General features: G+C 49.3%; 1 long non-coding RNA gene across 1 annotated transcript; it reads right to left on the bottom strand.

The window, feature by feature from the left end:
• Positions 1-7,981: 7,981 nt before the first annotated feature.
• LOC123133556 (uncharacterized) lies at positions 7,982-9,028 on the bottom strand. Its single transcript, XR_006465292.1, has 2 exons — positions 8,494-9,028; positions 7,982-8,257 (listed from the first exon to the last, which is right to left on the bottom strand). It is a non-coding gene; the product is annotated as an uncharacterized lncRNA (long non-coding RNA).
• Between the last annotated feature and the right edge of the window lie 10,341 nt (positions 9,029-19,369).

Here is a 19,369-nt window from a genome sequence, read left to right as displayed (position 1 = left end):
CATTAATTTCTATGCTAGGTTGAAGCTTCTGTCACTCTTGCCCTCCAATATGTAGTCCTATCAATATACAACTAACCCTATGGTGTGATCCATGTGCATGCTCATATGATGGGCACCAAAGCACAACAACATAACCACAAGCTAATTAAACCAATCATAGCAATTCATCAATTACCGATAGGACAAAGAAAATCTACTCAGACATCATAGGATGGCAACACATCATTGGATAATAATATGAAGCATAAAGCACCATGTTCAAGTAGAGGGTACATCGGGTTGAGGGAGAGTGGACCACTGAATATAGATGGGGGGAGGTCATGGAGATGTTGGTGAAGGTGATGGAGGTGTTGGTGTAGATCACGGTGATGATGATGGCCCCGGCGGCGTTCCGGCGCCACCGGGAGAGAGGTGGAGAGAGCCCCCCTTGTTCTTCTTCTTCATCCTTGACCTTCTCCCTAGATGGGATAAGGGTTTCCCCTCTGGTCCATGGTCTCCATGGCGTCGGAGGGGCGAGAGCCCCTCCGAGATTGGATCTATCTCTCTGTCTCTTTCTATTTCTGCGCTCCTGATTCTGCCCTTTCACCGTTTTTTATATTCTCGAAGATCGTAACTCCGATTGGGTTGTCCTTTGGACACGATTTCTATCCGAATATTGGCTTTCTTGTGGCAAAATAAGGGCATGAACTGCCTTACGAAGTGGCCACGAGGGCCCAGGGCGCGCCTGACCCCCTGGGGCGCGCCCCCTGCCTCGTGAGCCACTCGATCATCGTCTCGCGTTGATTCTTCTTCCCAAAAATCATAAATATTCCAAAAATATTCTCCGTCTGTTTTTATTCCGTTTGGACTCCATTTGATATGGGTTTTCTGCGAAACATAAAACATGCAACAGACAGGAACTGGCACTGGGCACTGGATCAATACGTTAGTCCCAAAAATAAGATAGAAAGTTGCCAAAAGTATATGAAAGTTGAATAATATTGGCATGGAACAATCAAAAATTATAGATACGACGGAGACGTTTCAGAGGTCTGGACAGAGAAGTGACAATCCGTGGAGCGGGGCGGGATAGGAGTTCCCTGGCCGAGCTCGTATAACACAGACCTCGAGAGTTCAGAGCTGGTGTACGGAGGTGAGTTCGGCTCAATGAGGATAGAGGGGGCCTGGGGTGATTCTAGGCCGGCCGGTGAAACAATCCCCTTCGTATCTCTGGTGTTGAGCTCTATGGCTGTAGAGAGTCCGGAGGGCTCTAAACTCTCGTCTTCGGACTCGGCGAGGAGTTCCGGATCTGAGGACGGAGCTGCGGTTGAGGCCGCAAACCCTTGGAAGATCAAGTCTCCTCGCATATCAGCGACGTAGTTTAGGTTTCCGAAACTGATCTGATGACCAGGGGTGTAGCTGTCGATCTGCTCCAGATGGCCAATCGAATTGCCACGCAGTGCAAAGCCGCCGAATACAAAGATTTGGCTGGGGAGAAAGTCTCCCTCAGGGCGGTATTGTTGTAGATGATTGGTGGAGCCATCGAGCCTTCTGGTGACAACATAGTGGAACTCTCAATGAAATCACCAATGTCGGTGTCAAAACCGGCAGATCTCGGGTAGGGGGTCCCGAACTTTGCGTCTAAGGATCGAAGGTAACAAGGAGGCAGGGGACACAGTGTTTACCCAGGTTCGGGCCCTCTTGATGGAGGTAATACCCTTCTTCCTGCTTGATTGACTTTGATGAGTATAGGCGTTACAAGAGTTGATCTACCACGAGATCGTAATAACTAAACCCTAGATGTCTAGTCTGTATGATTGTGATCTTGCCTATGGACTAAGCCCTCTGGTTTATATAGGCATCAGAGGGATCTAGAGTTTTACAGAGTCGGTTTACAGAGAAAGAAAGGTACACGATCTGAACACCGAGCTTGCCATCCACGCAAAGGAGAGTCCCATGCGGACACGGGGGAGGTCCTTCTACCTTGTACCTTCACGGCCCATCAGTCTGGCCCATGTCACATACGCCGGCTCCCCGAGGACCCCATAGTCCAGGACTCCCTCAGCGGCCACTTCCTACCAAGGAAATCCACAAATGACACATGTCCAGTGACGTGTCAAGCAAGAAGGCATGGAGCTGGCGAATTAGCCCGGCAAGCCTTGCCGGGCATCCAACAACCTGACACTAAGCGGTGCATTAAATGCGCGTTGTGAGCCTGCAGAGTTAGGTATGATAGCACTATTTGCTATCATATCAATGCATAATGACTAATTTTCCACTATGGTGACCCCTTGATCTATAAAAGGAGTCCCATGGCAACCATAGAGGGGGTTCGGTTCGTTCGGCCCGCGAGTTTGGACAGCTAGGACACTCGCATGCTCGTAGTCGCAGCCGCCTCGAGGAAACCCCTGCCGGGAAAGTGTACTACGCACCACCACCACCACCTTTCCACCATCAATCCACCAAAGCAGGAGTAGGGTTTTACACCTCATGGCAGCCTGAACCTGGGTAAAATTGCCCACGTGATCTCTGTCGTGCTGTGTTGTGTTGGTCTGCTCTTTGTGCAACGCAACTCCCCCCTGCCGAACTAGCAATGGGTTGTCTTGGTCCCAAATGTGGTCGTGGTTTCCCGCGACAAGTTCCCAGATTGTCCCAGTCTCCACGACACCTCATCACGCCCCTGGGTGAGTCTATTGTTTGTTAAAGCTCCTCTTAGCGCCTCCCATTTCGGTATTTCATGGGTTCCTAGGGACCTCTCAAATCGCGGAGTCCATCTCTCATTCACCCATATTTGTGCCACTTCTGCATTTTGTCTATCCGAGATGGCAAATAGGTGGGTATGCATCACATAACACCCTATCCCCAGACTAGATGTCCATCCAAAAGAGAGCTAGTTGCCCACCCTGCCCCACCAATTTCATGCCAAGCTACAAGAGGGGTCGCACCTTCCTAACATCTTTAGCAAATTGGGAGAGTTTGGCTTGTGGTCAAAACTTCATCCCATCCTCTGTAACGTAGTCTTTCGCAAAGATTATTAACCATAGGCTTCCTTGGTCGGTTAAAATTTTCTATGCCCATTTCTTCATGAGGCACCAATTCATTATTTTGGAGTTAATAATTCCAAGCCTGCCAACTTCCTTTGGCGAGCATATAGTCTCATAGTTCCCCATATGATATTTTTGTCGCTCGTGTTCTTTAGCCTCCCCAAAAAAATCAAGACCGCACTTGATTAAGTTTCTCATGAACCCCGTCCCGGAGAACATAAAAACCCATGACAAACACGGGTATGTTGGTAAGACAATCGTTGATGAGGACAAGACAAATCCATAAGCTAACAACTTTCCTTGCTAAGGCTCCAGTCTTCCCGAGACCTTGTCTACTATAGGCTCGAACTCTGCCATCATGAGGGCCCTTGCTGAAATAGGCATTCCGAGGTATTTGACTGGGATGGATCCTAGTTCACGATTCATCATATGTGTCGCATGTAGTTGAGATCCAAGTCACCTCCTATGAGAATCGCCTCACTTTGGTCAAAGTTAACTTTGAGACCCAACATAGCCTCAAAGCACATGAGTAGGAAATTGACGGTTACAATCTCTTTCTCTGAGTTCTTGATCAATATCAGGGTGTCATTCGCATACTGTAAATGAGAAAGCTCTCCAGGCACGACCCTGTTTGCCACCCCCGATATATGACCCGCTGCCTTGGCACGATCAAGTATTGCCACTAGGCCAACGACAATAATATTTGTTCAGTATCATGATTATAAGGAAGTATAGGATAGTGTAGGAATTATTCTAGCATGTCTTGTACTCCAAGATGATCATGTACTCCTGTATATATGCCCATATGGCTTAGGTCTATGCATTAATATTAAAGTGTAGGGGGATAACAGGTCACCCTACCGCACTCTCCGAGCGCTTCTAAAGAAAGCACCGATCTCCCAATTAATATTAACCGAGCTTTGTCCTCCGTGAACCAATTGTCTAATCCAGCTAACCCATTATGGGTCGAAGCCCTACTTATGTAGCACCTCCTCAAGAAAGTCCCAACGAACCTGATCATAGGATTTCTCAAAATCTATGTTTCGAATGAAGACCTACTCTTTGGAGAAGTGGACCTTGTGCAACACTTCGTGTAGATCACAATCGATCCAGAATAATTCTCCCATGAATGAATGCCATTTGGTTTTGGTCAATGACCTTATGTCCCACAGGGGCAAGATGAGTCGCAAAACCCTTTACGAAAAGTCAAAAGCTGACGTTTATGAATGTAATAAGCCAGAATTGGCGTCTATTGTCTGCATCCGAGACATTTGGGATAAGAGCTAACACCCCATAATCCAAGTGTTTCACACATTTAAAAGGTTTGTGAATTGCGGCCCAACAATGTTCCAAAACATTTTATAAAACATGACCGGGAACCCGTCCGGTCCCGGCACCGTGTTTACCCTCATACCATTCAAGTTTATTGTAAAACAGGACATGGAACTCGTTTATATGGAGTTTTAAGGCACTCTTATTGGAGATGGAACTTTCCCCCAAAAAACTCTATAAGAACTCATCCATAAGTCATTTTAGCTAGGTCGGCACACGTACTCGGTGAAGAAATAATCTAGCGATTGTTTCCTATTTTTACCAAGTGTACGTTATGAAACACGGTAGAGCTAGGTCATGTCCGTCCCATGCGCCTGACAATCAATATATTACCGATTATGGTAGTGTCTAGTGTGTGTGGATTCACAAGCTAGTGAATACCGCGACCAGGTACACACTCATGTCGCTCTATCGACCACACTTAGCACCAGTAGCAGGTAGGATGCACAGCAGATCATGAGAAGATCAAGGCACCATGCATGCCGAATCACGAGCGAACGATCGACCCAAGCCATGGGCACATCGATATCGTTTGGCTTGCACTGCCCTGGATAACCACCAACACGCACGCACATCAGCAAGCACTCTCGCTACTCGCAGTGATGGCATGCTTGTGCTATGATATTTCTCTTTTACAGCACTGCTTCACTAGACTTTCTTGCAGTTATGGAAGCTAAGGTTGAGATTTCCACACACACTACTAATATTGATAGAGAACCAGGTACAGAGTACATATGGCGAGAAGCTGAACTCCTAGCGCAGATGTGGGCACGCAGGCCACAGCTAGTGGAGCGGATCATGATCCGATAGAGCAGAGGGTGGTTACAACAGAACCAGCACGCAGGCCGTATAGAATACATGTATGAGTACAAATATCTAACACTTGTTAACAACCCCCCGCAGTTGGAACTCCGCGAGGTAGGATGTTCAGACTGGAACGGAACTCTGTGAAAATCGGTGTAGGGAGACCCTTTGTGAACACGTCAATGAATTGTGAGCCGCTCGGGGCGTGCATAACACGAGCCTCGCCTAGGGCCACCCAGTCACGAACAAAGTGCAAGTCGATCTCGACGTGCTTGGTGCACTGATGTTGGACCGGGTTTGAGGAGAGATATGTGGCGCTTATGTTATCACAGTAGACAAGCGTCGCACGAGATGGAGGGTGATCCAACTCAGTGAGAACTTGACGAAGCCAGCAAGATTCAGCGACACAATTGGCGACAACCCGGTACTCCGCTTTGGCGCTGGACCGAGAGACCGTCTGTTGGCGCTTAGAAGACCAGGAGATGAGATTGGGACCAAGGAAAACGCAAAACCCTAAGGTGCATTTGCGAGTGTCAGGACAACCGGCCCAATCCGCATCAGAATAGGCCACCAAGTCATGGCCAGGAGAGTGATAGAGTTGGAGCCTGTAATGAGAGGTGGCCTTGAGATAACGCAAGATTCGCTTGATGAACTGGAGATGAGAGGTGCATGGATCATGCATGAAGAGACAAGCTTGCTGCACCGCATAGGAAATGTCAAGACGTCTCAAGGTAAGATACCGGAGGGCGCCTGCTAGGCTGTGATAGAGTGTGGGGTCAGGAACTGAGGCGCTAGTGTTTGCAGAAAGTTTGGACTCTGTGTCTACGAGTGTGTCAATTAGGTTGCAATTCCTCATCTTGGCACGGTCTAAGATCTCAAGGATGTATTGTTGTTGGGAGAGAAATAGGCCATGGGTGGAGCGGGTTACATTGACACCAAGGAAGTGGTGAATGTCACAAGATTGGAAAACTCGAACTTGAGGGATGAGATGATGGAGTGTAATGTGCAAGTGGTGTTGGCGGTGAGGATGATATCATCCATGTATAGAAGGAGGTAGGCAATGGCTGATCGATGACGAAACATGAAGAGGGAAGTGTCACACTTGGAAGCAACGAAACCCAAGGATAGTAGGAAAGCCTGGAACCAAAGGAACGAAGTGCGAGGCGCCTGCTTCAACCCATACAACGATTTTTTGAGAAGGCACACATGGGTGGGGCGAGAGGAATCGAGGAAGCCGGCGAGTTGATTGCAATAGATGGTTTCACCGAGTGTGCCATGGAGAAAGGCGTTCTTGACATCCATTTGATGGATGGGCCAAGAGTGAGCAGTAGCGAGGCTAAGAACCACACGCACCGTAGCCGGTTTGACAACTGAACTAAAGGTCTCAGTGTAGTCGATGCCCTCTTGTTGAGTGAACCCACGGAGAACCAAACGAGCCTTGTAGCGAGCTAACGAGACATCCGGATGAAGCTTGTGCCGAAAGATCCGCTTCCTGGTGACCACATTGACACATGCAGGTCTAGGAACCAAACACCCCGTATCATTCTTTAAGAAATCATTAAACTCATCAAGCATAGTTGCGTGCCAATGTGGATCCTTTAAGGCAGATTTGTAAGAAGAAGGAAGTTGGGAAATATCAGTAAAGGAGGTGACAAAAAATAAACATCGCGGTTGAGCAAAACGAGATTGGCCCGAGTTGTCATTTTATGTGGATTAAGAGGAGGTAAAATGGGAACTGCATTGGGGGGAGACATGGAGGGGAGGGAGTGGGCGGCACAAAACGAGAGGAGGATGCAGTGGGGCCTCAAGCAAAGGCATCAGGGGGGAGGCACATAATCTGAGGAGGATTCGGTTGGGGCAGTAGGCGACGCGGTAGGTTGTGTGGAAGGAGGGACGCGTGTGCATCATTGGGTGGGGAGGTGGATTCGGTTGACGTAGTGGGGGAGCAGGCGGGCACGTGGTGGGACAGGGATGGTTGCATGCGATCGTAGGGTCCGCCTGCGGGAGATCCTCCTGGGGATGCCGCGGATGAGGTAGGTGGAGAGCAGATCCCGGAACAAATCGCGCCAGGGCGTATCAGGGCGGGCGGATCCGGTGCGGATGGTGCGGCTGGAGGAAGCGGTGTGGGTGGGAGGTAGGGAAATTTTGTTTCATAAAAAATGATGTGAAGGGACACAATAACTTTGTGAGTGTGAAGATCGAAACACTTGTATCCCTTCTGTTCAAGAGGGTACCCAATTAAAACACAACGGGTGGACCGTGGAGCGAGTTTGTGTAGGCTAGTGGCATAGAGGTTGGGGAAACAAAAGCATCCAAAAACGCGATGGGGATTGTATCGGGGTTGGACGCCGGTGAGAAGAAAGTATGGGGTGTGCGGTGCAATGGTTGTGGATGGGCGATGATTGAGAAGAAGAGTGGCAGTGTTGAGGGCCTCGACCCAAAATTGGGGAGGAAGGCGAGCTTGAAGGAGAAGTGTGCGGACAACATTGTTGGTGGTGCGTATCATGCATTCTTCCTTGCCGTTTTGCGGTGATGTGTGAGGGAAAGAGAGGCGATAGGTGATGCCATTGTTGGAGAAAAATGTGCGAAGGGAGGTGTTGATGAATCCGCCACCATTATCGCATTGCATGCATTTAATGAGTGTGTGAAATTGGGTAAGGATGTAGAGAAAGAATGCGTTGAAGGGTGACGGAGGTGTCGGACTTGTGGCGTAACTGAAATGACCAAGCTAAGAGTAGTGAGTATAGTCATCGAGAATAATAAGGTAATACGCATAACCAGAAAATCTTGTAATAGGAGACGTCCAAAGATCACAATGAATAAGCAGAAGTAACATTATTTGCGGAAGGAAAAGATAAACGTGGCTGTCTCCCAAGTTGACTGGCAGTACAAGAGGAGCTACGAGCATTATTACAATCGGGAAGTAAAGTCATGGAAAGGGAAACTAACGAGGCCTTTCCAGGATGGCCAAGCCGCCTGTGCCATAGATCACCACTCATAGTATGGAAAGCAGTGCCGCTGGTGGTAGGGTTGCCATGAAACGGGTAAAGTGGACCGGGACTACTAGACGTCATGATGAGTCTCCTGGTGGGAAATTCCTTCACAGAGAAACCATGGGGATTAAATTCAATGGAAACATTATTGTCAGTGGATAATTTGCGAACAGAGATTAGATTTTGGACGATACCAGGACAGACGGCTACATCATGAAGAGAAAGATGGGAGGGAGAGAGAGTGGTAGAGCCCGTAGCAACGATGCGTAGATGAGCCCCATTACCAACAGTAATACTTGAATGACAATGCTTTGGAAGAGAACGAGACGAAGAGAGGTTACCAGAGTTGCCAGTGACATGGGTGGAGGCGCCGGAGTCGAGGAGCCATTCTGCACAAGTGTTGGGGAGGCCGTGCTGGCTAGAGGCGGTGTTGAAGAGGGCTGTGTGATCCCATGAAGAAGGGCCCGATATGTAAGGCGCGGGTGTGGCGTGAGGCACGTGAGGCACCGGTCCAGAGAACATCACAGGGTAGACCTGAAAGTGCACACCGGGGGAGGGCCAAGGACCCCCGCAACGTTGGGATGTGCCCAGCCAGGGCGGGGAGGAGGCAGAGCCATGCCGTAGGGCGCGAAATAGCCCGTCCACGGAGTCGCCAGCGCCTGTTGAGAGTCGCGGCCGCCGGAGTCAGGACGCCCCCGGCCTCGGCTAGAGCCACCGCGGCCACGACCACGGCCACGATCAGAGTCGTTGCCACGGGCGCAACTGGTGCCGCGCCCGGTAGGGGCGCCAGGAGGGGCGCGGTCGCCGCGATCACCGGAGCCACCAGAGCCACCTGAGCCGCTGAAGCCACTGTTGGTGATGGAGAGGGCGGAGGCGCCCTCGGTGGCAGCATGGAGGAAGAGGTTGTAGTCGGCGAGCTCGAGACGCGAGCGCACCACGCCGAAGGGAGGGAGCCGGGTTCGTGCTCCCCAGCATGATGTGGATCGTCTCGAAGCGAGGCGCGAGACCGTGGAGTAGCTGCATGGTGAGGTCGTAGTCAGTGACGGCGGCGCCAACATCCGCCAAGTTGTCCGCCAGAGACTTAAGGCGGCAGGCGTACTCGACGATTGGATGATCGCCCTGCTGTAGATTCCTATACCGACGAGTGAGATGGCGGATCTGGGCCCCATGGTTGGCGAGAAAGTAGTCGGAGATGCGGTGCCACGCCATGTAGGCGGTGACAGCGCCATCAGTGATGAGCTCGAGGAGAGGATCGGCGAGGGTGAAGAGGATCCAGAGTGCCATGCGGTGGTCGATGGCGAGCCAAGCGGCATCGGCATTAGCAGGTGGGGGGCGATCGACGTGATCCTCGACGCGGTATTGGCTAAGAACGATGCGGAAGAAAGTGCGCCAGCTTGAATTTGATGTAGTTGGAGATGTGGTCGTTGTGGATGGTGAGCGGAGGCTGGGAGGAGGAGGGAGCGGCGTTGAGGGGAAGGGTAGCGGCGGCGGTGGTGGAGAGAGTGGCCAGGGTGGTGGAGGGGAGGGGACAGGTCCCAGAGTGAACCGACGAGGAGAAGGAGGAGTGGGTGGCCGGGGAGGCAGGTTCGCTGAAAAGGTCCTCGAAGGCCATGGTGACTAATACAAAGCTAAGGTTAAGATTTCCACACACTACTATTATTGATAGAGAACCAGGTACAGAGTACATATAGCGAGAAGCTGAACTACTAGCGCAAATGTAGGCATGAAGGCCACAACTAGTGGAGCGGATCGTGATCCGGCAGAGCAGCGGGTGGTTACAACAGAACCTGCACGCATGCCGTATACAATACATGTATGAGTACAAATATACAACACTTGTTAACAATGGAAGCCACTTAGCCGTCGCTCGGAGCACGCCGTCATCAAGTGCGTCACCTCTGGTCTTCGCTCCATCAAGCTTCGTCTGACACCGCTGCTGCTGCCCCCTCCACCGCCCGAGTCGGATTAGTCACCTCTTCCCTGCAGCTACAACCCTTTATGTTGCTTTAGTTGTTATTTTGGGCTTGTTGAGTTGTGCCCTCAGCATAACTTATTTGTATTCTCGTGTGTGTGGGTGTACTCTACGTTGTGTGATGTGTGTTGGTGTATCTTATTGGTACTGGATTCTGTCTTTGACGATTTGTTTTATATATATAACGAGGTGGTTGCATTTTTTGAGAAACCTGGCCAGTTTGTGAGGTAGTACCTCACTGGCATCACGAGCACGATGTCGACAAGTCGTACTACAGATTTGTAGAATCAGCGAGGAACAAATGGCGATAACTGCAGCAGCTGGGACAATAAAATTCAAAGGATTCTGTGTCCGGTTGCAGCCAATCGGAGCCCCAGCTATCGTCGTCGCGTCTAGCAGATGTGGCAAGGGTACATGTCACGGGTAACCTGAGAAATGATGTTCGGTTTTACACCATGGCTTCGTATGAATTTCATGCACAGCAGTTGCCTCGGATTCGTTTATGAAGTCTGAACGGGAATTAATGCTCAAAGTTGACGGGCTCATTCCCAGTCTTCTCGGTCCCTTTTGTGCCCAGTCTAGAATACCACAAGGACTGAAGGACAAATTGCCGGCGACTTAGAAGTTGACGGGGCAAAGGCCAAAAACACAATGATACCCGTGAAGACAGAACCGACCCGCGTAAACATTTTTCGGACCGGAGTTTCGGCCGTCGGTGGGAACAGTGATTCACGTACACGCACGCGTCTATCTCTCACTGGACCGAAAAACTGACTGGTACCCAGTTTGGGCTAGCAGACACTGACAAGATGACGTGACAGTATTATCTCCTGCCAAAACAGAATCGAACATGGTTTACAGCAAATGGGGACGTTCACAAAGTCCTGGTCACCATGCATCGCTCTTGGTCGCATCACATCTTCTCCACCTGAAACTGGTGGATTCAAACGTACACATGTGGCGTGTTTGGTTGCCTGCATATGGGTCAGTCTGTTCCGCCTGGGAAGAAAATGACCCCTTTGGTTGCCTGTGTTTACTGTGCGGCCCGCATGGCACGAACCTTAAAGCACCTCCAGGTCAGGTCCAGGGGAAATGCCCGAATCGGCAGTAGCTCGCGAGTCTGGCTTGGGCGACACAAGGAAGGGTGACGCACTTCTCTCCTCGTGCGACCAGGGAAATGGCGCGTGCTCGCCCACGTCACCGATAAATCAAAGGAAGGATTTCGGCTCACCTCCTGCTGAGTCCGCCCCTATTTAGCCCCCTCCCTCACCGCCCCAACTCCCGCCACCATTCTCCCCCCTTTCGAGCTTTCCCGCCGACGCATCGACACCGACGAGCAGGTAAGCAGCGCACCTTCATCGCCCGGCAGTCCACGGCGTCGGCGGTCCTTCACCGGCGGGCGGTGATCTTTTACGACCGTAGCTAGATTTGAGCTGCAGCTAGGGTTTGATCTAGATGCATGGTTGATTATTGCTCTGATCTGTGAGCTCATATGGTTGATTGCTATGCCGCTGTTGCAATTTGTGGTAGTGTTAGATGTTCAAGCATGTGATTGGCTAGATTAGTAGTAGAGTTTGAAGTTGAACCTTGTGCTTGTGTTGATTCGTGCTTAGATCTATGATTTGTTGCTATCGGTTGTCCATTTGTAGCATGTTGTTTGTTGTAGATGTATGTTACTGCTCATAGATTGTCCGATATGCTTAGTATGATAGCGATGAACCATGTGCTTAGTATGATAATGATGAAGCATGTGCTTGGTATGATAGTGATGGACCATGTACATGTTCGCTCCTGCTTTTATGGATTGTTCGGTATGTTGTGTGCTATGCTTACTGTTAATGCGTGCTACGATTGTAGGACATGACCAAGCACATGGAAGATCTTAGTCAGGCCCTTGTCCTGTCCGACATCCAGTTTGCTCCATCGTTTGCCGAGGCCTCACAGCCTATGTCCGAGATGGCACCTGATTCAGAGGTGTTCGCGTCTGATTCTGTCTATGTGCTAGTAATGCTCGTTGAGCAAACTCTTGTTGTTGCTGCTGCCGCTGCACTCAAGGTAGAAAACGCAAAGGCAAAGAAGGATGATAGGTCGAACAACATGAAGTGGCAGTCGTTCATGTCCACGTTCATGCTGAACAAGATGTGTGAGGTCATCTCTAGTGGAGTTAGGACTAACAAGGGCTTCAAGGAGGTGCACTTGAACACCATTGCGAAGCAGGTGTTCGAGTTTTGTGGGCAGGAGTTGTCCGCCACCCAGGTGTACAACCACCTGAGGAAGTGGAGAGGTCGATGGGTCCAAGTGTCCAAGCCGAGAGACCCTAGCGGCGCCTCATGGGATGAGTACACTTGCTCCATAGTTCTGAAGGCATAGGACTACACCGGCCATGTCACGGTTAGCTCACAACCCTCTTCCTTTTCATACTGTCCATCATTGTCTACTCCTAATCGCAACTAACAATACTTGTGTTTCATTCTTAGGACCACCCAAGGGAGGCTGAGTTCCTCAACACAGCCATACAGAACTACAGCCAATGCAACACCTCTTCTCCTTCGGGCTGGCAACTGGGAAGCATGACACGGGCTCGGGGGAGACTCTTGGCTCTCCCATGCCAGACTTCCTTGGGACCCCGGACGTCGAGGTCCTTGATGGCCCTGACAAGCCCTTCGAGAAGCCCTTCGACCCCCTCCATGATAGGAAGAGGAAGAGAGGAGGCCTGATGGAGGAGGAGATCAATGTATTTTGTAGCATGACTGAGGTGGTGAAGGAGGTGGCAACAACCATGAGGGAGCGCAAGCTCCTCGACGTCCACCCTGACCTGTATGGCGTTGTCATGACCCAGGGTGGCTCAGCGACGAGGCTCTCATGGTAGCTCTCAGCCACCTCCTTGACAACAAGGCCCAGGGTGTTGGGTTCGTTGCCATGGCAGACGCTGGGCAAGCACTACTACTAGAGTAGTGCTGCATGTGAGCGTGCATGATCCCCGACGACAATGTCGATGAGGGTGGCGAAGACGACGGCGATGACGATGACGACGTACATTTTGTGTAGTTAGGGCTGGAAAATTATTTGATGGTCTGTATATTTTGGTGAGGTGATATATACTAACACCTCCGATGATGGTGAACTTGCGGTGGTAGGACGACATTCTCTTTTGAATGTGGTGGTAGGATAACACCATGGTAGTGCTAGGTAGAACTTTCTATGCCGTATGATCATGCATGCTTTACTTCTTTTCTTCTGCTTTATTGTTGTCTATGTGCTACTTTGCTTGCTACTTGTATGCTCCATTGATTTACTACGTCAACTCTTGCTCTTGTGCATTGCTAGGGCAAATGGTATGCTGTGTTCATCGGTAAGGCTCCAGGGGTTTACAATTCATGGGAAGAAGCCAGTGCACAAGTAGTATCATATAGCAACAGCAGCCATAGAGGGTTCAAGACTAGGCAGTAGAACAAAGCTTACTCCAACTGGGTGCCAAAGCACGGAGGCAGCATTGTTGACAGTGGCAAGATTGGAGGTGTCAAAGTGGAAGGTGTTAAGGTGGATCGTCAGTTTGGACTGAAGCTGAAGAACTTCATCATCTTCGCCCAGTTCATCGTCATTGTTGTGTTGTGGCGTTGGTGTGCTAGGTGTGATCATTGTGGATAAGCTCATCAATTAGGATATAAGGTAAGCACACCATGGACGCCTTATACAACCAACACTTTGTCAATGTGCCGCTTGGGCCAATGCAGGCAAACAAACAAAGTGCACTTGCGTATTACCTAATCCAAGGACTCTAGATGCAGACAACCAAACAACTTATAGATTGGCACATTAGAGTCTATTTTTTTAACCAGACTGGGTTGAAAAGTGTATGTCATGCAGAAACTGTTCACGACTTGAACCAAACACGTCCATGCTGAAACAACCACTGGTGCCGCTGGCCAGGATTCTGGTTTGAGTCTGTAGGTAGCCAGGGCCAGGCTGGCTGCTTTGTTAGCGATAAGGCAGACGCCCTGCTTTCTCTTCATAAGAGCATGCAAAAGGGTTCGACTCGACCCACCCATTCGTCCATCCATCCATAGCAATGTCGCGAATAACAATCTTTGCGGCGGCGGTAGTGTTCATTTTCACTAGAGGCTCAATAGCAGCTTTCAGACCAACCAGGCCAGATGACACATCAAACTCAGGCGAAGCCCTCCACACTAGAGGATCAGCAGTAGCGGGTAATCCGAGCGAGGTAGCCACGCCGATCGGGATGCCCAACTGCGTCACGTCATGCGGCAACGTGGATGTGCCGTACCCGTTTGGCATTGGCCCGAATGCCAGCTGCTACCTGCCGGGTTCAACCTCGCAGGTGACACTAGCGGCGGCGGGGCACGGGGTTCAAGCCCGCTGCTACCGGACGCCGACAAAGTCCTATGGACCCCCGATGTTGGGTACCCTTTTCTGCAGCCCCACCGCAATGGTGAACTATACATCGACGTCGACAGCGATGGTAACAGCAACGGGACGTTCAACAGCGGGCTTAGACACGCTGGGGCGCCATACACGCTGGCGAGTTGCCAGATGACGGTGAAGAGCGGCCATGTCATCGTGGCCAGCAGCACGTGCACCTCGCTCTGCGACTGCGTCGATACAGAAGAAGACCATCAGTCGCCACCCACAGAACAAGACGATGAAAGCGGCATACCATACTACCACCCCGACATCGTCTCGTCCGGTGGTGAAGATGAAGATAACGACAACGAAGCATACAACATCACCAACAACGGAATGTCGTCCGACTACGATGTACAACTCACATGGTTGGGTCGTCGAAACCGTAGCGCGGACCTGGAGCTTGTCGAGCTGAGCCCTGTCTATGACAAGCTCCCAATACAGCCAGGTACATTAATTAGTTCGTTCGATCGACCAATGCTAGCTAATGCAGACACTTTTAATTTCTGATCGTTTATTTATCTTTATTTTGCACGAATATGTTTCATTGTTGCTACATATTCGTCTGTCTGTCGGCTGGCATTGTTCCGTTTTTCCTCCTATTACTTGTGCCCAGTGGCAAATCCAGGATGAAAACAGATGATGGGTTCAAAGTAGCAACTAAGACATAGATATGGAATTCTTATGGCATGTCTAGATGCGCTTTACCAAAACTGTATTGTGTAATTTTTGTGTGTTTTTTTGCGGAAGTAAAATAAAATTTGTGTGGTAACTTGCAATTAAGACATTTCACAACATAATTAATATAGTGACGTTCACAAAAAAACATAATTAAAAATGTTTTTGCTATTCTTCGGACGCCTGAAATTTTTTCAGGAGCCTAAGATAGTGACCATGTGTCACCGGCAAACGACCATGGGATGAGCCAGAGACGGTGATCACATGGCTGGCTGTTGAAGCGAGTTTGAGGGTTGCCAGGTGCTGGGGTGGGGGGAGCGGTGTTAGAAGATTGATGCCTGGGGCAATGGAGGAGGCGGCTCGGGCAGGACGATGAGGTGGCACGGTAGCGACACCGACCATGGGTGGTGGTTGCCGGCAGTTAGACCAATGTCGGAGGACGCGTCAATATGGGTGGGAGGCACACGATGGTGGTGAAAACATGAAATTTTTGGCCGACCGATGAATAGTTGTCAATTCCTTCCCAAAAAGAGTAGATTGCACGTACGCTAAGTTCTAGTTGCGATGAGTCTGAAAATAAACATGTAAGAGAGAAGAAGAGCATGCTAGCTGCCAAGATTCTTCTTTAGAAAACTTACCGTACAAGATCCAGAACTACTAGAGTACAATGATAATAATTGTGCACACAAGAGATAGATCGATCGTTGCGGTTATAATCTAATCATATGCATAACCGTGCCAGGAGGGGACGCGAAGGCTTCCTTTTATACTCCATCCGTCTCGGTTGTATAAGTTATTCGCGTAGTTCTAGATCATTAATTTGAAAAATTAAATATGTGTTATATATCATGAAAAATATATCACTAGATTTCTACACGGATGTAGTTTCTTAATATATATATTTTTTGTCACATATAATACATATTTAGATAGTTAAATTGTCGACCAGAACCACGCGAATGACTTTTGTCTAGGCCATTTAACATTTCTCCCTTTTCTTCTTCTCTACTTAGCTCGGCCTCACAAAAAGCCAAACTGGGGCTTGCCGTCAGGTCAAGGCCATCGGACGTTCAGGGCCGGCCCTGTGTTTCGGAAGGCCCTAGGCGAACTCGGCGACATGGGCCCCTATGTCCTAAGAGGCTAAGACCATATATGTGCTCGGGATTAGTTTTTAGCCCTTCTTCTCCAATAACATAACATTGCTTGAAGGTGTAAAGTACTTATTGAAAGAACTCTTCAGTGGTTAAATTTTCAAAACATTTTTCTCCTTTTTTTCAGTACCCTACAAATGCATCTTCTTAGGTAACATGGCACGCTAATGTCCTAAAATTATGATGAAAAGAGGATACAAAGAATTAGAAATTTATACATCGAATGATTGGAATCTTAGACATGTACACAAAATAACAAAAAAATAGGATCAATCATGGATGGATGAATAATTGAATACGTACTAAAGAATAAAGAATAAAAGAAACTACTAAAAATGGGCTTTGAATCGGGGATAGATCAGGAACATGGTACATGGATGCATACGTATTGTGATGCACTCATGGCTCACATATGTATAAGTATTGCTGCCTTGCCGAATGTCGGATGGCCGGGCTGTCCGACTGCCGCGGGACGCGTACAACGACAACAACTAGCGGCGGCCGAGGCACCGAGAGACAGGCCGACGGCCGATGAGAGGACGAAGTCACAAAAACGAACCGACGAGCAACGAAGGCACAAGCGAATTAGCGAAAACAATGAGATCTCCGGCCGTGCCGTCTGGCTGCCGTGACGCTTCGCTATCGCTGCCTAGCTATCTGATACGCCTAGCCCATCTTGTTTCTTTTCTCTTGTATAGTTTTTTTTCTTACCTATTTTTTACTGGCTATACTATGTATTTATTATGCATCATGGGTCTCCCACCGGCCTGGGCCCTGGGCCATCGCCCCTCCGCCATACCCCCAGGGCTGCCCCTGCGGACGTTACCTAGCACTTTTACTAACGCGTGTGACCAACCTGTAGGGCCACATGCCTAATTGAGTTCGCGTCGCCGCTGTTTCCAACACAGTATGTGACTGATGTGTGGCACCCACTGGTATGGCCGCATGTATAACTGAATTCACATCGCCGGCTTTTTACCACACAGTGACTGCTCACGTTTTCACACACGGGAAGTCACGTCGTAGGCGCGCATTAATGGCGGCTTAATGCCGCAACCGGTACCCGCCCACCCTCTGCCACCTCTCACGTGCCATATTTGCACCCCCCATCCAATTCCTCAACCTTATCTGCCACCGCCGAAGCACAAACTCTACCCCTCCTCTCCCATCTCCCCTTTCACAGCCATGACATGGTCGCACAGCCTCACTATCCATCAAGCCGAGCTTCCACTACTAGGAAAAAGGCTACTAGTGGCGCATCAGTTTTGCCTACTAATGACGCACTACTGGTGCGTCACTAGTACCATGCCACTAGTATTTTTTACTAATGACACATCTGTGGTGGGTCATTAGTATAGCCCACGGTACGGCATTAGTATGCCTCCAAGGGGGCCATATATACCCATGTGCTTCGGCATACTAATGGCGCACTGTGTTTTGATGCGCCATTAGTAACCTTTGGCATACTAATGACACACTGAGTTGTGATGCGCCATTAGTATTCTTTAGCATACTAATGGCGCACTGTGGGGTGATGTGTCATTAGTATTAATATTAGTTTTTTTTGTTTTTTTCTGATTGTTTCACAGGTTACAAAATATATTATTTGACAGAATATAGACAGCACCAAACAACAACAGCAGATTCATCGAATACAATAGAAGGTAAGTCTCCGAATACAATTCATCATATTAGTCTTCGAATATAAAAGATCAAACGAAGATAGAACATTACAAGTCTCGGAGACAGCTAGTAGCGAGTTTGTCTTCACATTACAAGTCGATATCGATCATCTAAACTACCATGACATAGAAGAGAGTTGCGGTCATCTCGATGAGCATCAGGGCGATGAAACTGGTCTTCACCCGGTTCTTCCAACGCTCCCTCCTCTCTCCCGCTAGATAGCGGGCGTATCTAGATTCCGCCTCCGCCCTAGTGGTGTACCCTTTGTAACTATTACCGCTGAAACGGTGAACCTGTCTCTGACACTTCTCCCAGTCGTCGTAGACTCCGGGAACCTTACCCTTGTACACGACATACGACGGCATCTCTATGCACAAGCCAAACAACAGACAATACATAAGCAATATATAAGTATGCAACAAAAGGATCGGAAGCGAAAAGCAAGACATTAATAGCACGATTCATCGTCCTACTAATAAATAGCATCGATTACATCTAAGTTGAACGACTGTCCAAACCAAAGAGACATACAAGTTCATTAAAGTTTAATTACAACATGAGCTAATCGATGTTTCAGAACTACAAATAGCATTACTACTTTCGACTCGACTCATGGGACCGAAGCGTGGATGAAGCCGCCGTCTTTTGTGATGGTCATGAAGTCGCGGGCGTTGTCAGCCTCCATTTGAAGCGTTGTGTCTATCACACTGTTGGATAGTTGCTCTCTGATGTAGAACTGCCCCGAGGTACGAAGGACATCTTGATGGATGATTTCTGCAAACTCCGACTGGATGCGAAAGAATTCTTGTCGGAGGTTCGCGTCCTGGAGTGCCGCCAAGCTTGTGGCCCAATCTTTGACATTATTTGGTAGCACAAGGTGATTATGATCCCGTACGATCGCCCTCATGTGATGGAGGGCGTAGTAGGCATCCTTCTGACCGCCAGGCGGCTTCTTGACGCAGGGGAACATCGTATTGTGGGTGAACACGTGTCTGCCGTACCTACGAACTGGCCTCTTAAAGGTGCCTCAAGATGTGGCGTAGCCGGAGAGATCATCATCAAGAACTTTCTTGATATTTGTGTAGTCTATCTTGGAGTCACGGTCTGGGTCGAAATACGTGGCCGTGGAATATTTCGGGCTTAAGAGGATGAGTGTGCAATGTGTGTCACTGCACAGAACACAAAATGTTAGAAACAAAAGAACGATCGAAATCTAAGAAATCATATGTTACGGGGCGCTGAGGTGATGCCTTCGAGGTGTGAACTCGCGACTTGCCGGTCCCCAGCGCTGCCCAAGATCTTGGCACGCAT

The sequence above is a fragment of the Triticum aestivum genome, chromosome 6B (assembly GCF_018294505.1).
Source record: "Triticum aestivum cultivar Chinese Spring chromosome 6B, IWGSC CS RefSeq v2.1, whole genome shotgun sequence".
NCBI classification, from domain to species: Eukaryota; Viridiplantae; Streptophyta; class Magnoliopsida; order Poales; family Poaceae; genus Triticum; species Triticum aestivum.
The sequence above is the reverse complement of the archived record's forward strand: the minus strand, read 5'-3'. Positions and strand labels throughout refer to the sequence as shown.